The 21378-nt window shown below is 49.1% G+C and overlaps 1 protein-coding gene across 4 annotated transcripts in view; it reads left to right on the plus strand.

Moving 5' to 3' along the window:
* The window catches only part of PAX5 (paired box 5), a 135091-nt gene that overhangs the window by 74788 nt on the left and 38925 nt on the right, over window positions 1–21378 (plus strand). The gene's annotated exons all lie outside the window — the stretch shown is intronic.

Genomic DNA, 21378 nt, shown 5'->3' on the forward strand with positions numbered 1-21378 from the left:
TTAGCAGGTGTAGGGTGAGAGTTAAGGAACAGCTAGAATTTGATAAATGCTTTGGTCACCTAGTTATTTGGGACTGACCACATCTCTTGGAAGGAGATTGCCCAAATGGTAAGAAAATGATGAAATTTTGTCCCGAAGGAATTGTGGGAATCAGAAAAAAGGGATTTTAAAATTTAAGGCTCTATGTTTCATATGCATGTTACCTCTGTGCATTACTTCTGTCTGTGTGTCTAACCTGTGCAGATTTTGTCATCGGATTTTCTTAATTTTACCAAAGATTGGAGTTACTTGTTTATTTTGTTGCTAAAGGGAAGGTGATACTGTTGTTAGTATAATATTATTGTATCTTGAAAGCACTATGATGTTGTGTAGCAGAAGGGCAGTTTTGAAAACAGATGTTGTTGCAAAATTGTTTTAACCCAATATGGCATCAGTCTTTAGCTTTTCTTGCCAAAAGTTTAGGATTATTCAAAAGAAATTAGAGAGTTACATGAACCATAAGGAAATCTATGTTTCCCTTGCAGTGGGAGGGAAGACTGTCCTTGAAATAACTGTTGAGTACTGGATGGGTGGTTTGAGCAGTAAACCCATAGATAAGAAAGGTGTCTAGGGGTGGATGGGTGGGCAGAAAGAGGGATTTCTGGACATGGTGGCTTATAACAAGTAGGGAGATAGAGCATAGATATAGATATATAGAGACAATCATAGAATCATGGAATAGAAGGAATCTAAAATGAATACAAAAGAAGGACCATGAACCATCATGTTTGGGGTCACAAGCCACTCGTACAGCCTATGGAAGTTAAAAAGAAAAGCCTCCTAAGTCAAATTATTCTGTAAATGTTTGCCACAGAGCTCCCTGTGCCTTTCTTTGAAGCCTGAAGCTCATTGCAAGGCTGCCTTGGCCCGTCATGGATGTCCTGCTGCCCTTTGTTCATCTTCTGGGTGTTTGTCTCTTGCTCATCCAAGTCCATGCCCCTGCGACAAGCCTGAAGACCTGTTAGAGGCACTTGTGCTCTGCCGATGAGCGCAGCCCAGCAGCACCGTGGACCGCACGAGAGGGTGCTGTGGGCATCGCTGTCTGGGGCTCTCCCAGCTGGGAACATCTGCAGCTTACAGTGCGGGATGGGAACTGGTGGGACCTGTGTCTTGAGGGGGAGGCAAAATAGCAGGAAATTACTGGGTTGCATTATCAAGGAGTGGAAGTTAGGAAGGCAAGAAGATGATAGAGAAGCTGAGTGCTTCCTCACTTCTGTCTTCTTCTAAGAAACTGCCTATCCAAGATCTGCACCTGGCCAATATGAGGTTCAGCCAAAAGCTGTTGTTTTGATTTGATACTTCAGCAGCGGTTGTTTTTTTATGCTGGTTTAAGCACTTCTCGTGCTTCTTACGTTACTACTTCCTTAGAGTTTGGTGAGCTGACTGATTACGTTTGTTAGAGCAAAACTGACTACAGAAGTGACGCTGCGGAGCTCGTTACAGATTTTGCATGGTGACATTACCTATACTTGAGCAAAAGTTCAAAATGTTAAATTTACTAGTTCTCATCAAAAACGTGGAGCAGGCTTTATGAGTAGCAAGCCTAGAAAAAACCTGCCATTGGTCTTAAATGTGACAGGGTGAGAGCTATAACAGAACACATTTTACAAGGCAGTAGGTATTTATATCTTTAATTTGATATTGCTGTAGAGTTTTCTAACACCTGCATTCATAAAACTTAGATTTACACGAGCATATCAAAACCCTTTTAAAACCTATGCCTTCTGATACATTTTCGGAGAAGATTGATTGTTATCCTCCCTTTTCCTTTCCTAACACCCAGAGCAGCTGTTTTGTGCTGCTCCTGCTCTGGGAGCACCCAGAAGCCCCTGGCACAATCTGGGTGCTGTAGCTCTGGGCATGTATGATACCGCGCTCTCTGCCCCGAGGCTTTCCTAACGAGCTGAGGGGATGTGCAGACCGTTGGGGGCAGAAGGGTTTAAGCAGTAAGCCGTACTTTGTAATGTGCAAGACGTGTCATGGGGGACACACTAGGTGCCGCATTTCTCACCATACCTCTGGACAGACTTCTCCATTCTCTCCCAAGAATTAACTCACTTTTTCAGTCATGCCTATTTTCCCACCCTATTTTCATTGATGGGACAGGGGTTTTGGAAGAGGGAGACACATTTATTGATCCTTTTTCACTTGTAACCAAAAGTGGCATATTACTACTGGCCTTTCATCTGTAGTACATATCACTGAAAATTATAAGGAACTGGGCAATGATACACAATGGTGGTTATGACTGCAAGGTCCAAGAAATGTTTGCTAACACATCACGTACTTTGCCCTCTGGGAGCTTTTTTGTCATTTGTGGTGTGACCAAAGCCATGGTAAAATTCAGTGATTCAGTGTTCCTGAGCTGCAACCAGGGTGGGTGGGTGGGTTTAGGTGGTAGATAAGGGAGGCAACACCTGGAAGAAGGTTAGCTTTGTATCAGCCCCACTTTGGTGGTCAGGAACAGATTCATGAGAGGTCCTGCCAGAGGCAGGTCCTGGACCTTGGCCCCTTGTCTGGCAGGCAAGAGCCTGAGCCTTCCAGATCTGTGATCACATTTCTCCTGCAAATTGCTCCTCATTGGAGGAGGAGTGGACAACTTGAACTCCAGTCTTTTCTTGAGATTCAGAAAGTTGGGTTGCTTTTAGTTTCTTCACCCTTTTTTGAGTATTTCTACTCTTCCTTGCTCCGGACAGGCTGTCCTCTGATGCGTCCAAGCAAACTGAGAACAGGACACTGAAAGCCAAGCCCTTGGGGGACAAGTTGTTTCAGTCATGCTAGGTAGTGTGTTTTGAGCTGTAAAAGTGAGGGGTGGCTGGATAAAGCTCCTCAAAATGTTGAAAGTCTGTGTCTGGTGGTGCTAATGGCTTGAGAGGTTGACCTCACTCTCAGTTGTCATTCCAGATTATAAACACTTTCGTAACAGCTTCACTGTCGTGAGACCAAGAGCTGCTTAAAACACTGGCAAGTGAATTGTAATATCCAGAACAGTCTGTTGGTTGGAAATGTTGTTTGTACCAGGAGCTTTTCTGGTGTTTGTGAAGCAGAGCTGTGAACGTGTGATTGCATGACGCTTCAACAGAGAGTGGGGCTCTTGGTGGGCGTAGGGCTGAAAAGCTGCATTTTTGTGGATAAAGAACTTGAAATATGACATACAGGAGTTTGAGCCAAGAACGCTTATGTCCTTTTGATAGCTGATATCTGCCATTCAAGCTTAATCAGTTTTTATGAGAAAGTCTGGAGACTTTCTGGTCTGCCATATGTGAAGAGACCTAAGTCTAGTTCATCTTGTCAGTCTTAAGCCTGTAAGACACACTGTAAAAGAATTTGATGCAAATAAAGCTGAGGCTGGAGATCTGAAGTGAATTATGATCATAGTCTTTCATTGCTCTTGTTGCCAGGTTGTGGTGTGTGGGTGGCAAAGCAATGTTGAGGGTTGAGATGCAAAGAATCCTCTGGTGCAGTTGTTGGTAGAATATGTAAAACTTCTATTTCGCAGCAAGCTGGTAGATCAAAACATTTGGGTTATTTCTCGAAGATGAAATGATTGCTTAAACACTGGCATTCATGCCAGTACTTCCTGCTAGAATACATCTAAGGAAAATTTAGTAACAGTTCTCAGTACCACTTCATCCACCAACTCTGTTGTATTATGGACCAGCAGCCAAACTTCTGATTAGAGAACCACTTGATTTCTCTGCATTGTGTTTATAACACATTAAATATTAAGTTAAAAAAAAACCCTTTCCCTTACTGTTTGCTGCCATGGTCTGTAAGTGCTCTGTCCATTTACAAGCCAATGACATGTGCCCAGCTCGTTACTGCTGTAGTCAGCAGTTTCCAAGCAGCCTGTGATTGTTACTAATTACCTGCAGATGCATTTTCCCTGCTCCGGCTTGCTGATTTCAGCGTGGTCAGTATCACTTTGAGAGGACAAAGTCGTGCTAAATCGACACCTTCGTGTGGCTCTCCGATACGGCACCGAGGGCGGATTGACAAACCTGTGGGCAGCCCTGGCTGCGGCTGGCTGCAGAGTCAGCTTGCATTAGCAGAGCCAGGACCGACTGTCGGCCAGCCTCACCCAGCAGCCGAAAAAGTGTGTTCCACCGTAGTGGGACCTGACGTGAACTCTACATCGCTCCATTAAAAGAAGCAGCGCAGAGCAAAGCGTTGGCAGTGGGCTTCGGTTTTGTTCCACCGGCCAATGTTGGAGTGGGGGAGCCTGGTCTTCTCCCACACTGGGACATCTCCATCACCCTTTGCTCACCTGCTCATCCTCGTTGCTGCCAAGACACTCTCAGATGCACTCCAGCCTGATAAACGTCTCCTCTTGCAGCTGTACTGATGAGCAGGGCTGCGGTGCATTTTGCAGCTTACACACCCGTGCAGGGAGATACTGAGACTCTGCCAAATACGGACAGGTTATTCCTTATCCTTGGCACTCAACCTTGTAACCACACCGCAGAAGGAGTGTTACCTTATGTGCTCCTTTGTGGGGTCAGCCTTGGAGACACTGGTCCCGTAGGGCCAAACGCATTGGCTTTCCTGCACATTTTGTGTGCACGTCAAAAAGGTGAGAAGAAACCAAACAAAACCAGGAGCAGAGTCACTTTGTTGTCTGGAGGGATGGGGAAAGGAGAGATATTCTCAACGGCTGTCTGCTCTGGCTTGGGTTGCTGGACTCAGACACCAGGTGTAACTGATCCCAGACTTCAGGCTGAACTGAACCTAGAGTGAGTGGGACAAATGCATCTGGCTGAGCAGGCTCCTCCACTCCAGGAGAGATCAGCTTGACTTTTTCCTTAGTGTGGGTGCATCCAACACCTTAGATGTAGTATATTATGCCAGGTAGTTATTTCTTCATAGGTGGCACAGATCTGTGGCTCATGGAGGTAACAGGGATGTGTTTAACCTTCCATATTCCTGCATATTTTGTCAAATTTTTGTAGTTAGGAGATGAAAATGCTAACATGGGATAAATGCGTGTTGAAAGACAAGCCATTTCTTGCTACTGTTCTGCTGTAAAGTACAGTCCTCTGCTGGCCTCTCAGAGTGTTTTTCCTTAGGAGTGCTCGGTCTCATAGAAGTCTGTTTCCAGACTCTTCATCCTGCTTTGTTCATCCCATCATGCTGTGACTGCAATTTATGAGCCACTGTTTCGCCAGGTTTTGTTGAATGGCAGATATTGTTGGTCACTTCTGAAGCCAGGCACAAGAAGGTGGCACTGCAGGAAACCTTGCCAAAAATGGATCATCCCTGGGCAGGTCAGTGTTTGCAGCCAACGTGGATTCTCATGCCTTCAAAAGAAGGAAGAGCCACTCCTCTAAAATCCCAGGCTGATCTCTTGCCAGGATTAAACACTGATAATATTTAGCATTTAGCTCAATGCAATCCAGAAGGACTTACTGGGTTTTTAATAACGAAACAAGTGGCATATAGGATGCTCATCGCCTGCAGAAGAATGGCAACAGATCCTTCTCAGCCTATGGATGGAGGGTTCATCTGAGCAACCCTAGACACCAGCCTTTGGGTGGAGGAGTCTGGAAACACCTTCGTCTCTCCGCAGGCAAGAGCTTGGGCATTGAGTTTGGACTAGACATCTACTTTTTGCATAACCCAAGTCAGGGGGTCTTATAACACACTTGATCACAATACTCCTGATCAAAGGGTGCTTTGAGCTTTGGTCTCCAGCTGACTCCTGATTAGGGAGGGTCAAGCAGTTTTCGAGCTGATGTGAAGGACGGGTCCTATGCAAGCAACTGGACTGGAGTGCACCTGACAGAGAGCAAGAGCGGGAGCAGCCAGCAGATGCAGCAGTTTGTGCAGAAGGGTGCAGGGAATGGGGCCAGAAACTCGTGTGCATGCTTGGAAGCGGTGATGGTGTGCCCTGATAGAGCAGGGAGTGTTTGCACTTGGGAAGGGGAGGCTCTCAGAGGGAGCCTTCCCCATGTGCATCAATGCTTGGTGGAGAGTAGGCAAAGCAAATAGAAGCCAACTCTTCTTGGTGGTGGCCAGTGACTGGGCAGGAGGCCACAGGCACAAACTGAAACACGGGAAACTCCTCTTACACGTGAGAAGAAACCTTTCTGCCGTGAGGGTGGTGAAACGCTGGCACAGGTTGCTCAGAGAGGCAGTGGAGATGTTCGAAAACCCAATTTGACGTGGTCCTGGGCAGCCTGCTTTACGCAACCCTGCTCTGAGCAAGAGAGTTGGACTGGGTGAACTCCTGAGTTGCTTTCTAACCTCAGCTACTCTGTGTTTCTGTGGTAGGCACGCTGCTTCTGTATTGCTGGGTAGGAGCTGTGTGTCATTGTCTCTTTGGTGGGACTGTTCCCAGGGTGGCTCTAGGACAGTCTGCAGTCCATGGAACTGGGACCACTGGTACCTTCTGAGGGTCTGCCGGTACTGGGATGTGCCTGAAAGTGGAGTAGGTGGGTGAGGAAGCTCTCTCATCTATTTATTTTGCTCGTTGTCCAGCTGACGTTTGCTGAAATACTGGTAAGCATCAGTTTTACAGCTGTGTTTTGACTAGCTGAATGAAAGGATTTAAATTATTTTGATTTCCGATTAAAAAATATTTGCAGGTTTTTAATGAAAAGTAGTTTCAAAGTGAACAATTTATACTTCCTGTTCCAACTCTCTGAAATAAGACTAATGTAACATTTTCACAATTCTTTTGTTTTTTTTTTCTTTCTTTTTTTTTTTCCCCCTAAGATCAACACAGTTTTGAAGAAAGTAAAGAAAAGGTTCGGTTTTGTTGAAATTGCTTTTTCTTCTGGAAAAATGCTTTGTTAAATTTTTTGTTGGCTAAGTGCAATAGCAATAATAAAAAGTCTTCTTCCAAGGCTATTATGTTTTGGTCATATAATCTGTCTCTATGTGGAAATGTTCATCAGTGTTTAAACATTATCACCAAATTATATTTTAATTTCTGTGGGACTGTTTTGAAGTGCAAATCGGTGTTGGTAGATGGCTGGTTTCTAGTGCAGCATAATGCTAGATTTACAGCTTAGTCTCTACATTTAATAGATAAAAGTGCAGATGCATTTTCCAATAATCTATTCGTCACTCCCAATAGGGCCTGTCATGTTAAAGACTTGAAAAAAGGCCACATAAACTCCCGTGGAAAGGCAGCCAATCTGAAAAACAAAAGTGTCATTTTTAATGACAGGACAGAGTCTAACTGAAACACTGTTGAATTTTTCCATTTTTATGAATTCTTATCTTGCCATTAAAAAAGAACAAGCGCATTTGAGAAAGCAAACGAGACCACTTGTACCCCACTAAGACCTAGGCTATTAACTGCCTCTTTTGATGATGTACAGCCTGACTCTGTTGGGAGTTTGGCTGTGGATTTAAATGTTGAATTTAACTATGGTAAACATGTTTTGGTGCAAAGCATGTATAATAACAATTTGCATTTACATAGCATCTTTTACTTAAGGATTTTGCAATCTCTAATTAATTAAATCTGTTTCCCCCTGCCCCCAATACCGCTGTGGTATGGATAATAAATACAATTTTAAATCGAGCAGCCATGGCAGGAGGATTAAGACAAGAGGGTTCTGGTGTCCCCGCACCGGTCCTGATTGCGGTGGGGCTGGGGCTTGTTCTGCAAACAGACTGAGCAGCCTCATCTGGTGCTCGCCCTGGTCCGAAACGCCCTGAAAAAAATTGGGCATCAAACCGACTCCACACAGGTGGGTGGAAAATGCCTTGCCAGTGCCACCCGCAGCGTGTCCCGTTGGAGTTTTTGTCCTGGGGACACTCACCCACGGCTGTGACACTGCCGCAGCAGCCGGGGCTTCGGGTGCCCAGAGCTGGCAGGGCAGCTCGCTGCTTTAGGGCATTAATGGCCAATTCAGTCCTGGCATTTTTTTGCTGCCAGAGGAATGCTGTAAATCTGTCGTAGATGTCAAATTGGAAATAAAAAAAAAAAAAAGGAAAACACTCCAGTTAGCATAAATGCTTCCTAAATTGCTTTTTTTGGCCTGCAACAATAGCAAAACATCTGAGAGTGTGTGTGCAAGCCACCAGAATGATATTTCCAGGTGGGTAGAGGGACGTGTTGGCATCTGTGCATATGCACAGCACAAAAATAAAGTCAAGTGGCAGTCTGAGTTGGGCTGCAGATACCATTTCTAGGGCGAGGTAATTGTTTAGATGACGGTGGTTGAAGACACCTCCAAACTTGCTACACCACTAATGATAGGTGACCTTAGTTGGCCAAATAAGAGTTAATTCTCATCTGATACCTGACCAGTTGGGAGATTCTGCAAGTCTACACAGGGGAAGGTGAGTTGTCAGACAGGCAGTGTGGGAAGTGAGTGGAGGGAATGGTAAAACAGAGACAATTTGAGGGCTACGTGCAGCGCTGGGCAATGGAGAGCATGTCATGGGGACGCTTGCTCTCTGCCATCGGCTCGCACTGTCATACCATCACATAGAAACGGGAACATGCCTTTTCAAATTTTTTTTTAATCTAGGGGAAGGCTAGGAGAAACTTAGGAGGACTCAAGAAAGCAAGCCGCAAAGTGTAAAGTGCTCAAAATCTCATGAGCAGAAAGCCTGGTGGGTGATGCTGCCTCCAGGTACCGAGCAATGTCAGTGCTTCCCGAAATCTTGGCTCTGAGGAGCCCTGCAGAGTTTGAGGGGACAGGCTCCCCAGCTTCGTGCTGTGGTCTGTGGGAGGCCATCAGAGATGACTTCATCGGAGAGCCAGGACCGGGGGTGAGTTGGTGCTGCTGGAGCTCTGATGGCTCCATGCCACCGACAGCTCCTCGCTGTTCCCAGTCGGGAGCTCACAAAAGTGCCCATTGCTGAGCCAGGGGAGAGAAAGCCAAAGGATCCAGATATTTTAATGACATTGCAGCGCGTTTTGGGAGAAGGGGAACATCTTCTGGTGCAGAGTAGGAAGGAAAGCTTGTGCTTATTTTCCCTACTATCTTCTTTGAAAGAGCTGTTCCTGTAATTCTGGCCCTGGAAAACACTGTGTTGTCTATGGATAGAAATTTTATAGACCCATTTGGGGCTTTTTTGTAATGGGCCATTGTTTCTTTATGACATCATATTACAACAAGCCAAAAATGTGTGAATTTCAGGTTTTGATGTAATTTCTCATAAAAATGTTAAACTGTAATAAAAAAAAAAAAGAAAAAGAAAATGCAATAGGCAAAAGGCAGTGGAAAAAAGAAAATGTCACTGGCATTTCTTCAAAATACAAGTTGCCTGGTTCTGAGCTGCTTGATGAAACTGGCACATCTACCAACAGTGAGGAATATCGCTTGTGGAAATCCCATGAGAATCAGCAGGGACAGGGACTGCCTGTGCTGCCACGGACTTGACACCTGACTTGGGATTTTCACATAGATGTGGCTGAAAAGTGAATTCAGTGAGGGCATGAAAGGAGTATCAGGGTCCCACTGGAGTTTTCCTTCTTTTCATCATACATTCTTTGCAACAATCTAAATGCCTTGAGCTCAGCCCTCTGATGAGACTGTACCTTTTTTGAGCACTAGCTCCCCAAAAAAGGTTTGTGGATCAGCAATGTCCCTCTAAAGAGGGGACATACAAGGGTTATCCCCTCCCCAGCAGGTTTTTTTCCTGGCAGTTGTGGGTCCAGACGTGGTGGCCTCCCCAGACGTGAGCATCCTCTGTGGGAAGTGTGGTCCTGGGCCATTGAGGCTTGAGGATCTGCAGGAGGATGGAGGGTTTGGAAGAGCGTGGTGGGAAGCCAGCAGATGCTGCTGCAGCTGCAATAATTGCAAAGTACATTAGAGGTGTAGGATATTGGGGGATGTGGATGAGACTCCCTTTGTCAGCAAGTCTGGTTTTTTGATGCTAAACAGAGGGCTTGCTTTTGCTCCTTCTGTCCTTGTTAATATTACAATAAAGATGGAATACGGATACAAACTGTTTCCAGACCCTGATGTAGTCTTGAACTGGTCTGATAGCTGTTCACTACCGAGCAGAATTGTGTCCTGTGCTGCCTGACCTGCCTACACTAGCCAGTACAGGCAGACCCAAAAGCATCCTGGTCTGGCTTGGTCCCACGCTGGTGCAGAGGCAGCCAAGCTGGTGGTTTAGGCACCAGCCCGGGTGGTAGAGCTGCATCTGGGCCCCGAGCTGGCTGGAGAGCATTTCCCCAGGTCTCCCTGCCGATCTCTCCCTATGGAGCTGCACTGGCCGCTCCCCAGCAAGCAAAGGGCAGCTCTTAGAGGAACAAGCAGGCACTGGCAATAAACTGTGGGACAGGGACATACAGGACAAGTGTCCCATACATTACACACTGTACCTACACGTGTGGAGTGCTGGGGTGCAGAGCTTCGCCTCTTTGCCGGCGGCTGCTGGGGTCACACCAGGAGATGCTCCACGCGCCTCCCACGTCCTGCGCCAGAGCATCCCCGTGGCTTCGTCCACCCTGGTGCAACCCGTTGTTCGCCCTGCGGTCAGTTGTTTGTGCAGCATTGTCAACCCCGGCTGCCTTGCCCAGAGCACGAGAGGTGCAGGCAGCTGCCGTGGCCTCTCGCCGTGAGGATGCGCAAGGCTGCGGGAGGTGCATCAAGTCCTGCGGAGGTGGGATCACCAGCTCACGGCCAGGCGCACCCTTGTCCATTGTATAAGGGTTCGTTGCTGCTTAACAGGCTTGGGGATGCGCTGCCGCAAGGCTGCTTTGTGCAGCTCGCTGCTCAGGAGACAAATTTTGTCCATACTCTGTCCGGGTGTTCACCACCTGCAAGTCTCACCAGCCCAGGTTTTAATGGGAGAAGCTCTTAAGGTCTTAAGATATGAGTGGGATATTGGTGGGCCCTTCTGTCACGTGGATAAAGTGGCTCTGCGACGCTCCTTGGGCGTGTTACGAACCATGGCTTTGGTACTGAAGCAGTGGTGAAGGGGATTCGTCAGTGCCTTTGAGCATGGTGCGGACTCAGTAAAACCTCATCTTGTTGAGGTGGTGGTGGCTGAGGAGCAGGAGGTGGCCCTGTGAGCCCTGATGGGGGCTGCGCTGTACCTTCTGCTGCCCGTCAACCCTGCTGGGCTCATCCGCTGAGTCTCATCTCCCTTTGTCTGCGGTTCCTGGAAACGCACCCATCATCTGTTCGCCATCAGAGCTGCCTCCCCAGCAGCTCGGCTCTCCACCCTGGCCAGCATGTGGCGGGCAGCGGTGCCTGTCCCACGCTTGGCCCCTTGGAGTGATGCAAAGCCAATGCTCTGGTCCATCATCTCACCTGAGGGTTCATAGACAGCAGGGTTACGTCCGCAAGGCGTTGCCTGCAGATCCTCACCAAAGCGCTCCCTTTCCGTGGTGGCCGTTCCAAGGTCCCCTCGCTGCAGCAGACCTCTGGATGAGGGGTGGCTGCGCACTGGCCCCTTCTTTCTGGGGAGATGCACGATGAACCTGCAGCTCTGGATAAGGGTGAGGAGGCAGCACGGCATTTGGACATCCTTCCAGGGCATCCTTCCCAGCCTCGCTTCCCCCATGGACCCCTCGGGGTGGTAGCGATGCCCTGCAGCTTTGCTCAGCATCACAAACGCCCCGCAGAGAGCAGGGCAGCTCTGCCCCCATCATCAAAAGTGCAGTCCTGAAGAGACTCTTTTCTCTGACCTTTGTAATTATCCCTGTCCAATCTTTCTTCATGTTTTCTTTTAATTATTTTTCCCTTTCTTCTCTCCCTCTCTTTTTTCCCCCCTAAAACTCCACCACTCCTCTCCAGTGTATTAAGGATGTGAGTGAAATTGATGGCTGGAACGTCTCAAGTCTTTATGATGATGAATGACTTTCACTGCCAAAGCTTTTATTGTCTGTGATTTGGGAAGAAGGGGAGCTGATTTATCGTGGCCGACTGTCATGCCATTTAATACAGTTATAAATCCTGACGCCATGACGGGCACCGTGGGCCAGGGACCTCCTCTGGCCCCTCTCCTGACCCCCTTTTGTCTCCCCACTCGCCGTCCTCAGCTGTGCTCCTTGGAGGGGGGGGCATGGCAGGGGAAAAATTGAAGGGGGAGCTCCCACGCGAAGGGTGATGGCCGAGAGCTGGGCATGCCCTGAGCATCTCACCCAGACCTGGGCAGGGAGTGCAGCCCCCCCCAGCTCTCAGGGTGGATGAAGATGCCCCATAACCCAACCCTGGGCACCGCTGCAGCATCCCCTGCTCCTCTCGCCGCGTTGGTGGGGCAGCTCTGGTCCTGCTTGAACGTGGCAGAAGGGGAAACTCCCACTGTGGCTTGGGAGCAAAATCCCGTCAGCTGCTCTTAAGAGGCAAGACCCCTCAAAAAGGCGGGTTGGTTAATGCCTAAATATCCTAATTGCATTTTTTAACTGCGTTTTACTGACGCCGGTGTAATGAGGCAGGGCACCTGTAGTTTTGGCAGGGAGGAGCAACGTGGTGCTGCCTCTTACGGCTGATACTGCCGTCAGCTGGCAAAGCTTTTCCTTCCCCGGGTGACAGCGAGGGACAAGCGTCTGGTGGCAAAGCGCAGGCAGAACGCAGGCAGGGCTGGCTTGTTGCCTGCATTGCTCGCTCGGCAGCTGGGTTCAGCCACAAACCCCAAACTAACTGGCGTTGGCACAAATAGCATCTGTTGGCGGTGGGGAGAGGGCAGCCCCCCCGCTTCGGCCAGAAGAAACGGCCGGGGCGGTTTCTGCCAGGGCACCGGGAAGCCACATTTCAGCGTCGGACCTCGTCGTGTCGGGGAAGGTGCAAAGACACAAACCTACGAGGCGCTGCCAGAGCCGCGTCGCCGTTCAGCATCCATGCGTCGGGCTCCGCGCACGCTGGGGGTGAGGCACGAGCCGCACGGCAGGGATGGAGAAGGGCGGCAGGAGGGGCTGCGCGGTCCTGCGGGGAGGACGTTTTTTCATTTTTTTTGACAGAAAAATCACATTGGAGCATTTTTGGCCAGCCCGATACTTCCCTGGGCAGAGATGAAGTATGTTCAGCGCAATAGTAAAGCTTTTTCTGTGTTTCATGCTCTGTGGAATTTGCAGTTCCACATCTCGTTCTGTCCTCTGGTCTGAACCCACAGGAGGACACTTTCCATAAAGTAATACATACATCTTTTTTTATTTCTGAACTACCTGGTGCATCAGTTGAGCTACACATCTGGCTATGTTATGGGAGATGCTATCTACCCACCAGGCAGCTAGGAAAGAGGTGGGACTTGGAAATATGAACTTGGTCCTGCTGCTTCACAGGGCAGGTGAACAACGCAATTTTGTCCTAAAGTGATTTCAAACAAAGTGTTTCAGGTTCTTTCAACTAAAGAGAATAAAATATGTCAATCTTGACAATTAAAAATATATTGATGGAACAATACTGAAACCCAAGTATGTCAACATTTCCACAGCTTCACTTTTTCCATCACAGAATCCAGGTAAAATGCCTGATTTCAGCTTTTCATCTTATTCCAGGATAAAAATAACATTATTGAAATATCAGAAAAATCACACCTGGGTTGCTGATCTAGACTTTGTTGAGCCCTAATGAAGATGTTAAAATCCAGGGTGTAAATATTTTTCCTGTGAGGAGTAGAAAACTGCTGATGACATTAGCAGTGATCCTTAGATTGGAAATGTCTCCATCTCAGATTAACTCCAGATGCAGATCATAAATATTGATTCTTGTGAGATGGAAGATTTCAGCATGGATTTAACGTCTCTGCAAAACAGACCGGTGGAAGCTGTTGGTTTTTTTTTTCCCGCTTTGTGCTTATCTAGCAAGCTGAATAACTGATCGCTGTTATACTCCCCTCTTTCACCTTCCTGGATGTGCTGGTGGGCTGCAGGGTCATGCCCACCCATGTCGGTGCTCGCAGGGCTCCCCAGCACTGGGAGGTATCTCTGTGGATGGGATGAGGTGGGATGGTGAAGCCCTGGATCATCTGGCATCTCGCCGAGCTTTGGCAGCCCCTGGTACCCCACCGCTGTCGGGTGCTCCTGGCCGTAGCGTGCCCTGAGCCAGGCTGGACGCACCGTGGCCCCGAGCGGCGATGCGACCCACCAGCGCATCCTCAGTTTTTGGGATGGGTGTTGGTGAAGGGTGTCAAGGGTCTGGCTTGGGGCTGGCGGGATTCGCACCGAGGCAGGTTCGCGTGGCTCCTGGGCTTCTCCTCCCGCTCTCACTGCTCCCAAAAGCCCTCTGGATGTCACTGCTGTCCTTTGCAAGGCGACTGGAAACCCACGTCCTCCTCTTTCGCCCAGGCGCCTGTCTGGGTCCCTCCGGGCTGCTGTCAGACCACCCGCCTGCTCTCCTGCAGCCGGCTGGGGAGCACGAAGCCCCTTCCCCACCAACACCACCCCAGCCCAGTGGGTCACGGCAGGGAACCGGGGCTCGCCAGCCTGCCAACACAGGCTTGCCTGGCTTCTGGGACCCTCCACAGCCCCCCATGTGCAGTCCTCGGACCTGGGGGCTGGGAGGAGGAGATGGGCTGCCCTGCCTGCCGCTCCTCGCCCACCGCTGGATACAGTCCGGAGTGACACCTGTACCAGCAGAGCCTTTTTGGGTGGTTTGGCCAGCAAGCTCATGTCGCAGCCTGGTGTCCCCCAGGGTAGCATCATCCCCGGTCCCGGCAGGAGCGGTGCCTGGGGGAAGAAGGCAGCGGTGACCACCGCCGTCCTCGGATGCTCTTCTGGGAGCGGCGGTGTCGGCGGGCGCTGGCAGAGGGACCGTCACCGTGCCTTTCCTCAAGCACTGCTGCGATGCCAGGCAATGTCTCGGAGGTGGCTGCCGGCTGCGCTGCCGGGTATGGGCACGGGAGGTACGCCGGATTGCTGCGTCCGAATTGCCTGTGGACAGCAGGGTCTTTTGGCCAGGTGTCCGGAGTAAATCTTGCAGGTCCTAGCCCTAATGAAGGATGCTCTCCCTTGTGAGCACCTCCTCCGTTCTCAGGACAGCTCGTGGCCTGAGCAAGGGCTTTGGACCTGAGGAGTGAATTGGAGAACAGCGAGTATGCAGGACCACCCGCCCTCCTCAGGGCTGCCTTTGAGATGCGTGTCCCTCTTGTTAACTGCTAAGTATTTGCTAAACAAGCTGAATGTGTGGGGTTGAAAACGTGCTGGATTTTCATTTCTTGAAGAGGGAGAAGTTGGAGGCCATACATATCCGTTGGTTTTCAGGAGCATCCATGGCTCCTCAGTAAAACGCTACCAATGCTCTTGTTTTCATCCTGTAGCTCCTAGCATTTTTTTCTTGTAGCTCCAGAATCTGGAGTCCTGTTACAGGGAGAGGAATTTGTAATTCTTCACAAACTGATACTAGCTTTCTAGTCCTCTTGGTTGCAAAGAGAGGCTGAAAAATAGCTTCTGGGTGTATGCAAAAATTCAAACACTGGAAAAGAAACAAAGGGAAAAAGTACTTCATTTAAACATCTTGTGATAACTCAGTTGCTCTCACAATTTTTGTAGTGTATTGAACAGCTAGCTCTGCATTTGCAGGAACAGGGATCCCTTGGACCACAAACTTTTTGAGCTGCCGATCCTCTTGGTCATCTTGCAGCTTTCCAGCAGCACAATGATTACTGTAGAGACAGTCTCACGGAGCCTGCTGTGCTGTTCTTATTAGAAGTATTGCTGTGCTGCAGAAAGGAAACAACAATAAAGGGAATATGTTGCTTCTGCATGCGTTAAGAGCACTGATCAAACCACATGAGATCCCATTTCAGACATAATGTGCATTGGAGGGCAAAATTAGATTGAGAAGTAAATGGAGCCTAAAATTTCCATAGCTTTATTCGTCAGAAAGCTGTTTCATTGCGTGGTTTAATTCTCCTAGTTCTTTCATTCATTGCATGTAGCGTGCTGGCTGGAGTACATTTTAGAAATAATAGGATGAGAAAAACCATCTTTAATTTGGCAGTGGTTGTGAGGTGTGTAAGGGCCGTTCAGACCTGAGATGCAAGGGGATATAAAATGCAGAAGCATGTTACACAGCAGCAGAAAAACAGCCAGACTGGCACGTTCTGCATTTTAGCGGGAAGAGGTGTTTTGGTCTGGGATTTTTTTTTTTCTTTTGATTTTGGTTTCTTTTGCATTTATTTAAGTCCTGAACTATTTAAAGTTGGTTTTATTATTTCTATGTTAAAGTAAATTTCATTTCATTACTGCTTGTAAAATACACTGCACGATGAACTGCACTTGTCCAAAAAATAATATTTTCTAGGCTAAGATACTCCATGGTGGTAAGCCCATTATTTTTATGTGAGATTTCTTTTCTCTCCCCTTTTAACATGTCTGTTTGACAGGAGGAGGCTAACTGGTCTCTCAGATAAGTAGACACATGGGGTTTTTTGCCTTTGAAGGCAACACTTGATGTCATTTCCAAACTAACGCAGATTGCTGAGCAGAGCACTTGATGTGCAGTGAATCCCTTTTGAAACAGTGAAAACTGCAGTTTGGTATAATTGGAACCAGTGGTATGACCAGAGCTGGAGGAGAGGTCTGTGCATGTCTCTGTCCCATGTACACCTTTGTGCATCCGTGCTTCCAGGCTGCACTTCCCTGGTCAGTTTTCCTTCCAGAGCCCATGGAAGCTGGCTTGGTTTCCATCATGCTGCTTCGTGAATTCCCACACACTAATTGTCTGCAACATTGCCTCTTCCCGTCTTGCATTATGAGCCATGGAAATGCAAATGGGGAGACGTGCCCGTTTCAGGTTGTTTTCAGCAAATTCTCTGTCCCCTCCTCACTGTCACCTGGGACAGAGGGATGCCAGTTCTCACCTTTACACTTTATCTCCATATAAAGAGGAGAAGTGACCATACACAAAACTTGTTTGAATATCTCCATGAATTTCAATGTTAAGTTTGTGGTGGTCTCGTCTTTGAGATCTCATTTTGCCCATCGGCAGACCCTGTCTGTCGGGGCCAGGACAAGCCACCTTCCTCTGCTCCTGAAACTTGGGGTCTGGGGAGATGTTTCTCCTCCACACTGGTGGAGGGACTGAGCCCTGCATCGAAGCTAGTGGGGGCTTAGCCGAGCTCAGGCTGCCAGGTCCTTGTGCCCCGTAGCCCTTTTTTGGGTCCCCATCAGGCTGAGCACACGCAAGGTTTAACCTCCCTTGGCTGTGGCGGAGCCCTGCAGACCCCACGGCCGGCGGCATATGCTGAGCCATACTCAAAACTAAAACCGGAGGGAATGGCTTTTCCTGCCCTGTGAAAATATTCAAGATTTTGAATTTTTTCAGGTCTATTTCCTATTAAAAAAAAAACCCAGAACTGAGGAAGGTTTAACAACTGAATGTAGTGAACAGGGTAAAACCAGCCCAGAGCAGTGTGCACCTCTTGTTTTTATTTGGACCATTTTTTGTATCTGTCCTCAGTAGCTTACATTCTACATATCGAAGTCATTCCAAACTTGAGAATGAGATTTTTGTATTTTTTTTTAAAGGAAAATCAAATGTTCTAACACCTTCAAATCTTTCCCCAGAAGCTTTTGGAGTTAAAATGCCCAAATGAACAGCCTCTCTGCTTGCATAAACTCCAGGTTTCCACAGCTCAAGTTTTTTGGGGCATTTCTGTCTCTTAATGAAAAGGTTTCATTAAAAAAGGTCTTGGCTGGCTCCGGCATAAAAGTGAACCTGATGGGGTCTGCCGTGTCCTCCTTTCTGTACGCCGGAGGATGCCCCAGCGCCTGCCCGGCACAATCCTGCCCTGAGCTGCGCAGCTGGGCACGCCGGCTTGTCTGCCCGCCTGCCCTTGCTTTGCTTTCCTCGTCTTTTTTCTTCCCCTAATTTTATTTAATGAGCTGACATTGCCGATGTTGAATCAAGAGAACTGGAAGCGCTGGCTGGAGCCCGCAGTGGCTTTCAGCGAGGGGCCGCAACAGCAAGCGCCCACACACGCCATTGATGGCACTGGTGGGGACGGGTGAGACACCCCAGTCAGGACCCCGTTTTGTGCAGCACTCAGGTTGTGTTGGTCCCACCGCATGGATGACACACCTCCTGCCATCCTCAACCTGGAGATCACGGCTTGGCTACCTAAGAAAGCCGTGCCCTTGCCCAGTGCTGCTGAGCCTCATTTTTCTGCAGTGATATGGCATCAGAGCATCCTTTTCCCCGAATATCACCACGCTTGAGCAAACGCTGGGTGCGTTGGTGCTGTCAGCAGGGTGACCCCGGCTGTGGATGGGGTTTCCCAGCAGCTGCCATTTCGTCCCCTCGTTTGGGAATGACTGTGCTCCTCAGTAAACCTGTTCACAGGTTTTAAGCACGCAGGAACCGTGCAGGGATGCGTGCCTGTGTGGCACTTGCAGGCTGTGCCAGGCAAACTGCAGAATCCCCTGGAGGACCCTATTCTGCAGGGTGCTGCTTGTGCCCTGCTGCAAATCTGCTCTTCTCCAGGCAGGTGTAGGAGGGGAAGGACCCCACAGAAGGGATTTAATAGATATGTTGATAAAATGCCTCCAGACCACCACGTGTCCTCCCACAAGGTCTCATCCTTCTCGTGCTCACCTCTGTCTGCCCTCTGTTCCTCTCGGTGCTCCCTCGACAGATGAAGTGCCAGCAACAGAGAGTTGTCCTCTGTGGAGTCAGTGGTGTTTTGTACCTGGAGTGCGGTGGGATGCTCTCCATCTCTCCATGCGTCCCCCATGCTTCCCTACATCCCTCCACACACATAGCTGGGCACCTGAGACCCATCCACGCTGTGCCTTGCTGCACCCAGAGAGCCGGTGTGCCTGCTAGCCCACACTAAGCTGGACAAAGAGAAAGATTGTGAGGCATGAAGGTTTACCGGGAGCCAGGGAAAGCTTAAATGACGCTGATGTATTTTAATATGTGGTTTATTGTTGGCCACACAAGAGGTGGGTTCTTGCAGAGATGTTGTCCACCTAGGGTATCTTTTCCCAGTCTCCACACAGACGTCCCCTCCAATCCTTTGTGTGTGTGTGTGTGTTAAATGAGGGGTCAAGCCGGGGAATTCTAACCTTGCACCTCTTACGGGAGGGGAAAGAGACCCCGGTAGATGTCAAAGATGCAGGTGGATGACGGTGCAACTCAGCTCAAGTCTGCAGACAAAGCTTTCTCATACTAGCTGCCCTAAAAGGTATGTGAAAAGCTGGACTGTTGGGTTGTTCATAGGGTGCAAGAGCTCCATGGCTGCAAGGAAGAAGGGACAGGAGTTTTATGCAGCAGCAGCCAGAAGAGATTGTCCAGAAGAGACAAGGGTGAGGGCAGAGCACTCTGCAGCTCCAGGGCTCTTGCTTTGAAATTGCAGAGAAAACAGACTGGAGTATTCATCTGTACTTCTCCACTGCATTTTTTCTCTACCAGAAAGTACCATTCTTCCTTCTTTTTTCTTTTCCCTGCCCTGCATCTTTTTTGAAAGCATACTTGTGTCAATGGGAAGAGTAGCAGAGACACCTGCTATGAAGGGCAGCTCTGGACTCCTTCAGACATCTGCCGCTGCCTTGCAGATGAGGAGAAAAATAGATCCACATCTGCAACCCCTGTTTCAGCGCAGTGTGCTTAATCTGAATTTTATGGCTTTGATAGCAGATTACGGTGCCACTGACACAAGCCCTTGCAGCCCCAGTCACGGTGGCCACTGCGCATTTCAATACCTCCTCCACTAATCTTTCCCCACTGCTCCCATTCCCTGGCTGCTAATTTCACGCAGGCACTTAAACATGATGGATAATTGTGTTCTGCTTATCAATGTTTAATTTAAGGGCTGTTCCATCTGACCTGGATGCCCTCTGCAAGAGCTATGCCTCATTATTGATTTCATGGTCACACCTGTGACATTACCTGCTTTGTAGGAAGTAGACTTTGACATTCCTGTGAGGCTTTGGCAGCCAGAGCTAATTGTCAGAAGAATAATCGAGTCAGCAAAATCATTACAGGTGATCTGTGTGTTACCACTGTTTTATCTGCCTCTAATTAGGTGCAGGAGAGGTAACTCATCGCAGTAAGCATGCCGCACTAGGTTTGATGTCCACAAATAGAGCTAGATGAGCACAGGAGGGAAGTTATTCATTAAGAGCGGTGTTTCGGTGTGTCAGGGTCCTGTGCCAGCGGCATCTCCTTTCCCAGTGTAACAGGGCGAGATGCGATCCCGTGGGCATTGGTGGGATGTATCAGCTGGGTGCAAAGTCCGAGCTGTGTTAGGGCAGGACCGAACGCTGGGGCACGTGCACAGTGGCTCTGGACCCGAGGCAGTAACCACAGACGTGCCACGCTGCTGTTGTGCCGAACGTGGAGCAGCGTTTCGTACGTGATAAAGCCATATAATTTTTTTTAAGACATGCTTGTCTCTTTTTTGGGGTGCTCCGCTGCCCTGTGCCACTGTCCTGGGCAGACCCTGGGTGTAACACATGTGTCCCCAGGCACGGGGGGAGCAGGAGCCCGGTGATGGAGCTCGCCATTTTCCTGTTAATGGGTTTGTGTGTGTGTTCGACCAAAGCATTTTCTTTAGGATAATGATTGAAACAACAGGGATAGCATTATCAAATTCTTCACCGGGCAAAGGAAAGCTTTCCTAAGCGGGAGCTGGATTTTTCAGAGGAAAAGTCAGTTCTGGTAACAGGTTTGACTGAAATAGGCTGAAACTTTGGGTTTGCTTCCCAGAGATGAAGCGGCTCCTAAAACACCATCTCTGCCAATTAATTGGTTTTGATTTCTCCAGTGTTAAGCAAATGCATTCCTGGCTGTAAGGCAGCACTCCCTCACTTCTGGGGTAGCCAGTGCCCGGCGCGGCAGGGAGGCTGCCAAAGCCCGTCGATGGAGAGAGCGATGCGTGGTGGCTCCTGAGGGGCAGCGGGACAGTCCCCGGGGGTCCTGGCAGCAGAGCAGCACCCGTGCAGGTCCCTTCCTCTGCTACCGACATTTGCAGGCACTTAATGAAGGCAGTGCCACGTGCCAGGGCCAGGAACTGGATCTCAGGGGCAGGCACCGTCCTTCTCCCGTCGTGCCGTGGCATCCTGGAGACTGCGCGAGGTCATTTCGGAGGGAGCACGGCCGAAATCCGAGCCCGATCCATCCAACTTGTCTGCCTTTCGGAACAGGCTTGCCCATTCTGCTGGTGCATGGCTGTAGTCATGACACAGCATCCCTGTGTGAAGCCAGGATCGGGATTCCTCACGTGCGGGTCTGCCGGGCAAGGGGATGCGGACCTGCAGACCAAATGGGACAGTGCTGGAATCGCCCACCCAGCTCCTCGCGTGATCCTGTGGGCAGGTTGCAGTATGCTGGTGTGGTGGCATCTCTTCATCTCCACTTCGCCCAGCATAAACTTGCATTTTTCAAAATAGTTTTCCGGAAAGACAGGAAGAGTCAGGTGAGATGGCAACCTCTGCGTGAAGCTGGGGAGCGGCGGGGGGGACTCCGCTCTGTGCAGGTG

The sequence above is a fragment of the Haliaeetus leucocephalus genome, unplaced genomic scaffold (genome assembly GCF_000737465.1).
Source record: "Haliaeetus leucocephalus isolate CR32 unplaced genomic scaffold, Haliaeetus_leucocephalus-4.0 Scaffold210, whole genome shotgun sequence".
NCBI lineage: Eukaryota > Metazoa > Chordata > Aves > Accipitriformes > Accipitridae > Haliaeetus > Haliaeetus leucocephalus.